This window comes from Stegostoma tigrinum, chromosome 3 (genome assembly GCF_030684315.1).
Source record: "Stegostoma tigrinum isolate sSteTig4 chromosome 3, sSteTig4.hap1, whole genome shotgun sequence".
Taxonomy (NCBI): Eukaryota; Metazoa; Chordata; class Chondrichthyes; order Orectolobiformes; family Stegostomatidae; genus Stegostoma; species Stegostoma tigrinum.
The window spans coordinates 94,153,381-94,165,936 of record NC_081356.1 but is presented as its reverse complement, the minus strand read 5'-3'; positions in this window follow the sequence as shown (position 1 = coordinate 94,165,936).

Sequence of the window (12,556 nt, the reverse complement as noted above, 5' to 3'; positions counted from 1 at the left end):
TAAAGAAAAGCTGAATGTACCATTTATATCATTGCTGTAACCACAACAACCTTTCCTTGCAACTATCACAACATGTCCAAAATATTGCCTAAGTTAGGCAACATTCCCTATTGAAATGAATGTCAATGTTCTATGCTGTATAGAACATAGAACATAGAACATAGAACAGTACAGCACAGAACAGGCCCTTCAGCCCACAATGTTGTGCCGACCATTGATCCATGAATGCACCCTCAAATTTCTGTGACCATATGCATGTCCAGCAGTCTCTTAAATGACCCCAATGACCTTGCTTCCACAACTGCTGCTGGCAACGCATTCCATGCTCTCTCAACTCTCTGTGTAAAAAACCCGCCTCTGATATCCCCTCTATACTTTCCACCAACCAGCTTAAAACTATGACCCCTCGTGCTAGCCATTTCTGCCCTGGGAAATAGTCTCTGGCTATCAACTCTATCTATGACTCTCATTATCTTGTATACCTCAATTAGGTCCCCTCTCCTCCTCCTTTTCTCCAATGAAAAGAGACCGAGCTCAGTCAACCTCTCTTCATAAGATAAGCCCTCCAGTCCAGGCAGCATCCTGGTAAACCTCCTCTGAACCGTCTCCAAAGCATCCACATCTTTCCTATAATACGGCGACCAGAACTGGACGCAGTATTCCAAGTGCGGTCTAACCAAAGTTTTATAGTATGTCAGACCTGATCTTCATTTGGAGGATCTGTAGCTTTGGTCCCATAATGTCTGTAGAATTGTAACAAAAATTTTTTATTCTTGTACTCTTAAGCAAGCACTCTTCCTTGTATTGGGTGCAAGTTCAGCTTAAGAGTAAAACAAACGTACGTTTCTTTTTCATCAGTAACTAAACATAGAAATATCCAGCAGGCCAGATGGTATCTGTGGAGAAAGAAACCAAACCTTGATGAAATATTAACTCTGTTTCCCTGTCCATTAATGCTGCCAGATTGTGAGAACAAAATAACAAAATATAGAGAAGCAGGAAAGACTATGTGTTTCATTGAGCCTCCTCCACCATTCAATATGATTATGGCTGGTCTTGACCATCAACTCTGCTTTTCACCTGCCCAATATATTCTTTGATTCCCTGCAGTAGGAATGTATTGCCTAGTCTTAAATCCATTCAGTGGTGATGCATACATAAGTCTTGGGATAAAGAATTCAAAAGGCTCACAACTTCATGAGTGATGGAATTACTTCATATCTATCTTAATTCGCTTTATCCTGAAATTGTGGCCCCCTTGATTTAGATTTTCCAGCTGGGGAAAACAATGACTCACCTCTATAATCTTGAATAATTCTGTACGATCACGTCTCATTCTTACAAACCTGCCAAGAATACAAACGCAACACACTCAACTTCATCTCATGAGACAAACCTTCCATCTCAGGGACCAGAGATAATGGGAACTGCAGATGCTGGAGAATCCGAGATAACAAAGTGTGAAGCTGAATGAACACAGCAGGCCAAGCAGTATCTTAGCAGCACAAAAGCTGATGTTTCGGGCCTAGTCCCTTGGGTCTAGGCCCGAAACATCAGCTTTCCTGCTCCTAAGATGCTGCTTGGCCTGCTGTGTTCATTCAGCTTCACACTTTGTTATCTCAGGGGCCAATCCAGTGCACTTTTGTTTTATTGCCTCTATTCTTTCCTTTAATATGGAGGCTAAAATTGCATACAGAATTGGTCCCGTAACATCTGTACAATTGCAGCAAAACTTCTTTATTTTTGTCCTCTGATCCCCTTACAATAATGGCAAAAATAAAGGCAGAATTTTTCTCCCGTGAGCTTTCCTCAGAACTCAACAAGGGTCACCGAACTGAAACATTAACTCTGATTTCTCTTCACAGATGCTACCAGACCTGCTGAGGTTGTCCAGCAACTTCTGTTTTTGTTTCTGATTTATGGCACCTGGAGTTCTTTTGGTTTTTATTCTTATGTAGGTTGAATCACACTTCTGTGCAGCTAAGGGAAGATATCGGAACTTACAAGCTCCATAAAATCAGCTGGAACTCCATCACTCCTGGCTTTGGGCTTTGGCTGTGTTGACAAATGTCATGTATTTGAATTTTCAAAAAAAATATTCAATAGGGTGCTACACCGATAGACATTGCACAAAATTAGGAATTTTGGGATTGGAGTATCATATTAGCTGGATTGAAATTTGGACCTTTTCAGGTTGGTAGGGCAAAACTAATGTGGTACCACGTGGATCTGTATATGAGCCTTGGAAATTTACAATCTATATTAATGCTTTAGATATGGGATCAATGTAACATTTCTAAGTCTGTCGAACAAAGTCAAATGCAAAAATAAGCAATGAACAGCAATGGGCTGCAGAGACATACAGACAAGGTGGGTGATTGGGCAAGACTGTGAAAGATGGGATACCATGTGGTGAAGTTGTTGGTTATCCACTTTGGTAGAAAAATTAAAAGCTGGATACTGTTTGAATGGTGTGATGTGCGAACAAATGGAGCACCATATAAGAAATTGTTTGTTGTCAAAGAGACATATATGTCCTTGTCCAGGAATCATGGAAATTGACCATTTTGGTACATCAAGCAATTCAGAAGATACAAGGTAGGTTTGCTTTTGCTCCAAAGAGGGTAGCATGTAAGATATCTTATATTTATGCAGACACCATTCTGTCTTAGCTTGAAGTGCAGTTTTGGTCTCATTACTCAAGAAAGGACCAAGGGAGATTGTAATAAATATTTATAAGATTTCTTGCTTGGATGAGGGGATTGTCTAATAAGGAGGCATTGTATCAACTAAGTCTATATTACCCAATATTTAGAAGAATATGGTACAATCAAATTAACATACATAAAATCCATATGATGCTTCAAAACATCAATATTGCAAAAAATGCTTCCCCTGAGTCTAGAACCTGGGGACCACAGTCTCAAAACAAAAGGGGTCCTCATCGGAATGAAATTACTGCACTTAAGACACTGTGGATTTTTGGGATCTTCTAGTCAAAAAGCTTTGGCTGCTTGCTTATTGAATGTACTGAAATCAGAGGTCAAGAGGGTTTTTAGATTCTACGGAAATAAAGTGGTATGAAAACACAGTAAGAAGATGTATGCAATGTAGAAGATTAGCCATGATTTTATTGAAAGTCAGAGCAGGATCAAAGGAGAAATTGTCTGTTCTTTCTCTTATTTCTCATGTTGATTTGTTCTAAACGTTGCAGTATCTGAAGTTGGGCAGCTGCCCACAGTCTGCACTAAAGAAAAATTTACCCTTGTGCTTCCTATGTTTAGAGTGATGGTGTTGGCACAGTCTAGCTTTCTAATCACATCCACAGATCTCTGCCATTTTACATTCAGCATTCATATGAGTAGGGCACCAATAATTACTGTCTATTCTGAATACTTGAGATGAAATTCTGATATGGTTACAATACTGCAATACCATCAGTGACAAATTTAGACGTTCATGTGGGACTTATATCACTGAGACCAGAAAATAGATAGACATTTCCTGCCAGCAATAAGTCTAGCTTATGCCAATTGTAAAATTTCCCCTGTGTAGTATCACATTAAAAATACACAGTGTTTTTAACGTATTTTTAGTTTACCTAGTGTTTGTGATAGAATTTTTATGCATACTTTGTCATAACATGATATAATTTCCCCTTTACTGCCATGTCATGCACATCTTGATATGCCTGTTGAAATGTACAAAACATCAGACTAAAAATATCAACTAAAATTCTTGGGACAAATGTAGAAGAATTGTTGTGGCACTATTTTGTTTTGCTGACAGATTTTTTTTTCAGGAAGACAGAACAAACTCTACCACAGCCTGTTGACATTGGCTAGTCAAACTCTTAAATGAAACCCTGAGCATTAGAGGAAAGTCCTGCTGAGCTGACATAACCAATGGATAGCATAACCCATCTACTGGCTCCAGATGTCCCAAACTCAAGTTATTTCTCGAAAAATGTAAAATGCTTTCAAGAATAGGGCATTAGTCTGGATGGAGAAGAAACTGACATTGGAGGCAATCCAACGTGGAGATGAACTGGCAGGATCCATAATGAAATGTTGGAACAAAATGCTTGGTCTCTTATTTACAGGAATCTGGTATCCTAAAAAAATGATTATATTTCTGAATGTTTGCTGTAAGAAAAAATATCCTTTCCAATGTTTCTGAGTGTTCCTTCTGCAAGGTGACAGAGCTGGACCACTACAACTTTGAGAATCAGAGACAGAACTAATAGGAATTCTAAAACAAGAACTGAAGGAAGCAGAGTTGATGTTTTTGATTCTTTATCAGAGCTGTTAGCAACGAAGAAAAAGTGATAGGTAAACAAGATTATTTATAGCAGACCAGGACAGGAAATTAAAGCTGAATAAGTGATAACAGGAGCAAAGAGTTAAAAAAAAAGATTAGCTGTGCTGAATGCAACTCATATAATGAGATAATGGGCTTAGGAATACATGCGAATGGATGACAGTTTAAAAGCAACTGATGTTATAACAGGACCATTGGGGGTTGGGAGAGGGAGGGGAGGGGGCTGGGTGGGGGTGGGGGTGTTGCTGAGTGGTGGAATCAGGCTCCAAAGGTATTGAACTCAATGTTGACTGCTGGAAGTTGCAGGATCCCCAAACAGAAAATGCGATATAGTTCTTAGAGGCTCACTGGAGCAATGCAGCAGGCCTGCAACAGAAATCTTGAGGTGGGAACAGGATGGTGTTGAAGTGGCAGGCAGCTAGGAATTCTGGGTCATTTTTGCAGACAGAGTGCAGATGTTCTGCAAAGTGGTCTCCCAGCCTGTATTTTGTCCCTGTAACTTAGAGGAGACCACATTGTGAACAGTGAATACAGTAGAACTATATTGAATGAAGCACAGGTAAATCACTGCATCACCTGGAAGGTATCTCTGGGGTCTTGGATGGTGAAGAGGGAGGAGATAAATGGACAGGTGCTACAGTTTCTGGGATTGCATGGGAAGGTGCCATGGAAATGTGACAAGAGGTTAGGAATGGATGAGGAGTTCCTTCTGGGACTCAACAACATTGAAGAAGCTTGACAACATCCGGGACAAAGCAGCCAGCTTGATTGGCATCACATCTGTTCCCCTTATGATCGATGCTCAATGTCAGCAATGTGTAAAAGATGCACGACAAAGATCCTCAGACAGGGCCTTCCAAACCCATGGCCACTTTCATCCAAAAGGACAAGGGCAATAGATGTATGGGAACATCACCTCCCTCAAATTCCCTTCCAAACCACTCACCAGTGGAAGTAAATCACTGTTCCTTCAATGTCAAATTCCTGGAATTCCCTCACTAACATAATTGTGGTATGACTGCAGCAGTTTAAAAAGGCATTGCATCATGACTAGGGCACCTAGGAACAGGTATAAATGTTGGCATTCCACAAGCGACCAGCACAGTTAAACTATTTTCTCACTCTTTGCTCTTACTATCACTTGTTCAGCTTTTCTTCTACCCTGGTCTGCTATCTATTATCTCCTTGTTTACCTGCCCCTTTCATACCTCTCTCTCTCTGGACCAGGTCTTCACCTACCGACTCACTTCTCCACCCACCCTATTTTGATTTCAGCATACATTTTGAAGACTCTGCCCAACATATCTCAAATAATTAGCAAATTGGAAATAATGACATTTTAGCATGTTCAAGGCCCTCCTGGTATTTTTAAATGTTCAAGGGGATAGTTGGAGAAATATTTTTGTGGTGCGAAAGTATTCACACACTTTGTTAATGCACCTCTGTAAACAGACTGACTTAAATTATTGACATCCATAACTGCACTTTGAAAGGAGTCAGAAGCAAAGAAGTTCCAGGCGGTGTTTGCCCTCGAGTGTATTTGTAAACCCTCTTGTAGCAAGAGACAAAATGATGTCACTGCTTCTCTTTTAAACATAACAGAACAGAAGTGTATCTCGATGTTAAGTATAAAAATATTTGGCAGGGTCTATATAATTATTTGGCACAGGCTTGGAGCATTCCACCTCCAGAACTCTAAAGCCTTGAATAAGATCATGGTTTTGTTTGACTTTTCTCCAAGTATGTCAATTCTGTAATCTTGTAGTCATGTAGGCTTACATGGTAAAAAAACACTTTGACTGTTTAAATTGCCCATATCAAAATCACTTCCACAAACCCCTCTCACATGTCAGTTGTATGGAGAAATATAATCATATTTTGCATGTTGTCTGACTTATCATAGTCATGTGATCTCTACCTCTGCCATAAGTGCCTTTGCTAATAGTTTGTCTTCGACATTAAACATATTTTGCTTTCAACATTGTTTTTGAACAATCACAGATAATGTCTTGCATTTAAAAAAACTTTACTAAGTATATACTATCAGCTACAGATAACGAGGTGTAGAGCTGGATGAACACAGCAGGTCAAGCAGCATCAGAGGAGCAGGAAAGCTGACATTTCGGGCGTAGACCCTTCTTCATTTTCTGAAGAAGGGTATGGGCCCGAAATGTCAGCCTTCCTGCTCCTCTGATGCTGCTTGGCCTGCTGTGTTCATCCAACTCTACACCTTGTTATCTCAGATTCTCCAGCATCTGCAGTTCCTACTATCTCATGTACTATCAGCTACTGGGTTCTTCAATAATGCCACCTTTAAATCTAACTTCTTTCAAAGCTGAAGCTTTGACTTATAAAGCAGCTTATAGGTCATAAAGAAAGTACCTCGGGGAAGATCTCATGAAGCTTATGTCAGATTTGGTAGTAATTTTCAATCTTTATGTTCTACCAGATTCCATTGGAAATAGGAGGAATTCATGTGATACTTAATTGATCCTGTTTTCGACGCTGTTACATTTCTGCATCTGTTTTACAGGTATAACAGACTTGCAAATCAACCCCTCCATAAAATAATAAACTAATCTAAAGCGTCTCTAACAAGTTGATTATTACAATTTGCACTAATTTTTAGGCAAACAAGATTCCAGTCTACCTGATAGAACAGAAACATGGAAAATTGTTGCAGGAGTAGGCTATTTGGCCCTTTCAACCTACACCACATAATGAATTACAACTAAATAAAATGGTTTAAAATAAGTTTTTGTTCAGTTAGAGTGGAACAAGTGAATATGTGTTAATGGGGCGGAGGATGATAGGGATAGGTACAAGTAGAGTTGAAAAACAAACCATCTAGACAGCACAATGACATCTTTCTTAACAGAGTGCAGCTGGTTATGGTTGAATATATGGTAGTAAAGGGTAATATCAAGAATATTTGCTCAATTACATTCAGAACTCAATGTTTTGTAGTTAAATCTTCCTGGAATTGTAATTTTTTATTCGTGACTAATAGCATCTCTTAAGTGATACGGTAAATTGAGGCTTTTCCATTAAAATGACAGCTGGGGAATTATAACATGGATGTGTAAGATTAATGACCTTTTGTTCCTCTATGATTACTTACATTTTTACAATGTATGTAGTTGTAGGCAATTTTAACGAGTAACGTGCTTCATTCAAAATAACTTGGTGACTTCAAGAACCAATTAGCAGAACTGAATCAATTTGTCACAAAACAGAAGTTGCTGGTAAAGTTCACCAGACCTGAAACATTAACTCTGATTTTTTTCTTCACAGATGCTGCCAGACCTGCGGAGATTTTCCAGAGATTTCTGTCTATGTTTCTGATCTACAGCATCCACGGTTCTTTTGATATTTGAATCAGTTTGTCACTTTCCTAATGCATCTGTTAACTCAGGCTCAGTCCAGATCACTCTTGCGTAGTCAGTCTCCTCAATGTAGCTCTTAATTGCTGCCCTTTGAGGTCTGACAGGAATATCAGTAGCCAAGATTTAATTGTGCACGTGTTGGAGCTAACTGCCAAAAAAGGATAGGCAATAAATACTGGCCCAGCCATTGACATCCACTTTCATGAATTAAAAAAGTAAGGACTAAGAAACTTTTAAAAAGATATCCAAAGTATCCTTAAGCTTAAAAAAAGCAAAAAAATGTTTTGAAAGATAATAAACTTAACACTATAAGTTATATAAACTCAAAACTAAATGTACTATTGCTGCAATAAATGAAGTACCACACAGCACAACTTGTGTGAAATAAGTTCCACTTCATTACAGTTAAAACACCTGAGCTTTCATTCTTCTCTTTCCACCTCATGGGTTTTCTTTTTAACTTATGGTAACTACCTTTACTAGCTTCTCCTTTTTCCTTACCACCTGAAGATTTCTTTTTTTTCCAATTTCTGTCCCTCACAGATTGAAATTTAATATTGAGAGCCAAACTTTGATATATGATCCAACTGTGTCTTTTCAGCTGTGAGTATTGCAGTGTTAACTCTCTGCTCTTCCACATGAGTTCTCATTGCTTCAGGAAGTAAATTTTGAACTCCTCCAAAATAATCATCTAAGAGGATTGTATATTTGATCTATATTCAATGCCCTTATCCACCTATCAAAATTACTTTTGTTGCTTCTTTCAAACTCTATGAACATTTGACGAGGTTCCCACCTTAGATTCCGAAAATGTTGTCTGTCGTCTTTGGGTACTAGCTCAAATCCATTCAAACTGTTTTGTTTTGCCTCATCATTCTCCCAGATGCCTCTTCTGGTAGTGATACAAATACCTCACCAGCTCTACCTACCAACATTTTTAGTTCATCAATACCTACATGGTTACTGGCCATGCCATTTGTTTAGCCACTTGTTCAAATGAAATGAAATAGATTTTCACGCCCTTCTCCTCAAACTTTGGCAATGCTTAGGCATATTTAAATAGATCCCCACCAGGCATTTAGCTATGAAGGAATTGCTGCCCATCAGTTTCCTCATCACTGCTCTGACCTTGCACCTCGACTTCAGTTTTCAGTTCAAACCTCTGAGGTTCAAAAACTCCCTCTTTCTCTCTTTCTTCCGCAAGGGCCTTCCTTTCCTTTTGTTTTGTTCTGCCAGGGCTATTCTTTCGTTCTTTTTCCACCCTCCTGCTAGAGCTATTCTCTCTTACGACTTTTTGTCTGTTTTCAATTTTAATTCAAATTATTTCATTTCCTTTTCATGTTTAAGCTCCTTCATTTGCAATTGAATTTTAGCCATTCCCATTGATGCCAATAGCATTTCCGGCAATCATAAATGTCAATTTCTTCCTGCAATTACATTCCATTTTGGCATGGACAAAAGGAACCGTGACTCCAGCTTGTCTGCCAATTCCAAAAGCTTTGCTTGCTCACTTTCTATAAAATTCCCAAAATGACTTCTTCCACCCTCGTAAACTCTTAGTGACTGAAACAGCCATTATTACACAAGGCACACCCCCATTTAAATCAGATGAATGCAACACTTGAAACAGAAAAACTCAACACTCATCACTAACTGCTTTTGAGTCCAATAATCTTAAACCCAACCTAGAATTAGAGATTTTGATCTCAACAAGAATGCCCAGTTTGTTATGAATCAGGCCAAACTTGCTCAAAATATATTAGGAAGATAACTTAGAACTTAACTTTTTCTTATTTTAAAGCTAAGTGTAAGGCGATGTCTTCCACATGCAATTCAATCATTTAAACTGCTCAACTTTAAGCAAACATACTTCATTTTTGTACGACAGTTAAAATACTGACAAAATAAAAATAAAAGAATTGATCCAACTGTAACGCTGTTGAAATGCTTAACAAAGGAATAAATGTATTATATACGGCACGGTGGTTCAGTGGTTAGCACTGCTGCCTCATAGTGCCAGGGACCCGGGTTCAATTCCAGCCTCAGGCAACTGTCTGTGTGGGTTTCCTCCAGGTGCTCCGGTTTCCTCCCACTGTCCAAAGATATGCAGAACAAGTGAGCTGGCCATGCTAAATTGCCCATGGTGCCCAGGGATGTTTAGGTTAGGTGGGTTAGATGAGGGGAATGAGTTTGGGTGGGATGCTCTTCGGAGGGGCGGTGTGGACTTGCTGGGCTGAATGGCCTGTTTTCACACTGTAGGGAGTCTATGATATTAACTATTCCAAGATGGTAACATCACATAAGTACACCCTTGGCAAAAGCAAGCTCTATAAAATAAATTGCCTCACATGCAACTTCAGCAGCAGGAAGAGAACCCCAACATTTAACTATAACAGGGAGAAGAATAAGAGCTTCCACATCCTGCTTCAAGACCCGACGGTCCAAAGATGTGCTGGTGGAATGGCCATGCTAAATTGTCCCTGATGTTCAGGAATGTGTAGATTGAGGGATGGTCTGGGCGGGATGCTCCGAGGGTCAGTGTGGACTTGCTGGGTAGAAGGACCTGTTTCCACACTGTAGGGATTCTATGAGCTTCTATGAACCCCAACAACTGGAAAAATTGTAAACTAAAAATCTTGATTCTATGGAGCTTGACTCTAGGCATTCATGCTGCTTCTACTGTTCCAAACTTTCAAAAATCACAAAGCCTCACAAGCTGTTTATTAGGTTGGAACATACTGCTGGCTACCTCTGTCTCAAACTCTCTTCATAAAAAAAAGGACAAAATACACCTCTTAAAGCCATAGTATTGTCACAGTAGTCAGATCACACAGTGATATGTATTTGTCCAGATTTTACAGTGTTGACCAGTCAACCTTTGTGACCGCGGAGTTAATTACGTTTAGAAAATAATTGATGTCCCTCCACAGCCTCTGTAACCATTCCAAAGTTTAAACGCAAATTCTTCCAGAACGGAAAGTCATTGACCAACTTAATGACACTGACAGGCCCATTCAAAGGGTGTGAATTTCATACAAGTTTAGTGAAGGATGTGGGGGATTTATATTAATTACTACTGTGGTGTGATTTTGTGCCATACGATATATATAGCATGCACTTTGGGATAGAGGGAGCAACTTGCTGTACAATCATACCCAAGAATGATCACTCGCACAGATGGAAGAGACTTCCTAAGTGACCATTGGAGTGATTTGCAAATTGCCCGGCAAAACTTTCAGTTTGTAAAAGCCATGACAAAATCTAAAGAAAGGGAAGAAACCGGATGGGAACCTAACATTGACCTATGCACCGAAAACAAAATGGCAAACACATTTTGCCAAAGTTAAGGTATTATTGACTAATAATTGAAATTTAAAGGAACAGTGTGCTGGCAATTGCATGTTACCCCTGCTTCAATAAACAGTTAAATGAACACTAAGTTGTGAGCCTTGACTATATTACCCTTCCTGAAATGATGAAGAAAATGATGAAAAATGACCCTTCTTCGTTTCTGAAGAAGGGCCTAGACCCAAAACGTCGGCCTTCCTGCTCCTCTGATGCTGCTTGGTCTGCTATGTTCATCCAGCTCTAAACCTTGTTATCCAGGAACCTGTCTCTCTTATCTTTAAATATACAAAGGATTATTTCTCGACAGCTCTCCGTGGCAAGGAGTTCCAAAAACTTATAACTTTCTAGCAGAAGAAATTCCTCTTCATCTCAGTATCACATTGGCTCCCATTTATTCTGACATTGTGCTCTCTAGCCCTAGCAACTTGCATGAGAGAGAAGCCTACTGTCAGCATTCACTGTGTGAAACTCCTTAAGAATCCGATATGTTTCAATGAAACCACCCCTCGTTCTTCTCAACTCCAGAGAGTAGAGTCCCGGCTGTTTAATCTTTGCCCATAAGTCAATCCCTTCATACCAAGGATCATCCAAGCGAATCTTCTCGGAATTGCCTCCAATGGACTAACATCTTTTCTCAAATAAGGAGACCAAAACTGCTCACGGTACTCCAGATGTGGTCTCACCAGCACCTTGTACAGTTGCAGTAAGACTTCTTTACTGTTACATTCCAAACCCCCTACCTTGAAATAAGGACCAACATTCCATTAGCCTTCCTGATGACCTGCTGCACCTGTATGTTAGCTGCGTACTACCACAAACTGGCAAATGTGGAAAATACTAAAATGTACAAAGAGCGCATATCTTCCATATCTTACTCCTTTTCAAACGATACTGAACTTATTGGTCAGGGTTGTGTCACCTCCCTCTCTAATTTTGCATGATTTAAGGGGAGGACTGGGGGATTTGCTGCAACAATTGTCACATATGTGGCTCCCTGCTCTCATTTATTAGAGGCATAGCAAGGTGATAATGGTCCATAACCTCTGGCATTATCTGATTCTGCAGTGGAAGGTTCTTAAAATCACTGTTCTTTGGCCAACATCTCTGTCTCTGGCTTGCTGCAGTGTTCCAGTGAACCTCAATGCAAACAGGAAGAACAACACCTCATTTTCCGCATGGGGAACCTGCAACCCTCCAGACTCAACATCAAGTTCAATAATTTTAGGGCCTAAACTCTCCCATGTCCCAGCCCCTGCCCCCATACACCAGGCCTTGTTATCATATAGCCTGCCATTGTACACTGTCTGTTGTTAGTCACTAAGAGTCCCCATTACCAACTATTCATTCTCCCAGCTGGATTGTTATCAACTCCTTTGTCTGTCCAACTGTTCTTCTCTCTCTTTAGGCTCTACCCTAATGTTTACTTCCTACCCCACTGCCTGCCTATTTTCTGCATATTAACTGAGTTCTGAGGAAGGGTCCCTGGACCAAAACATTAACTC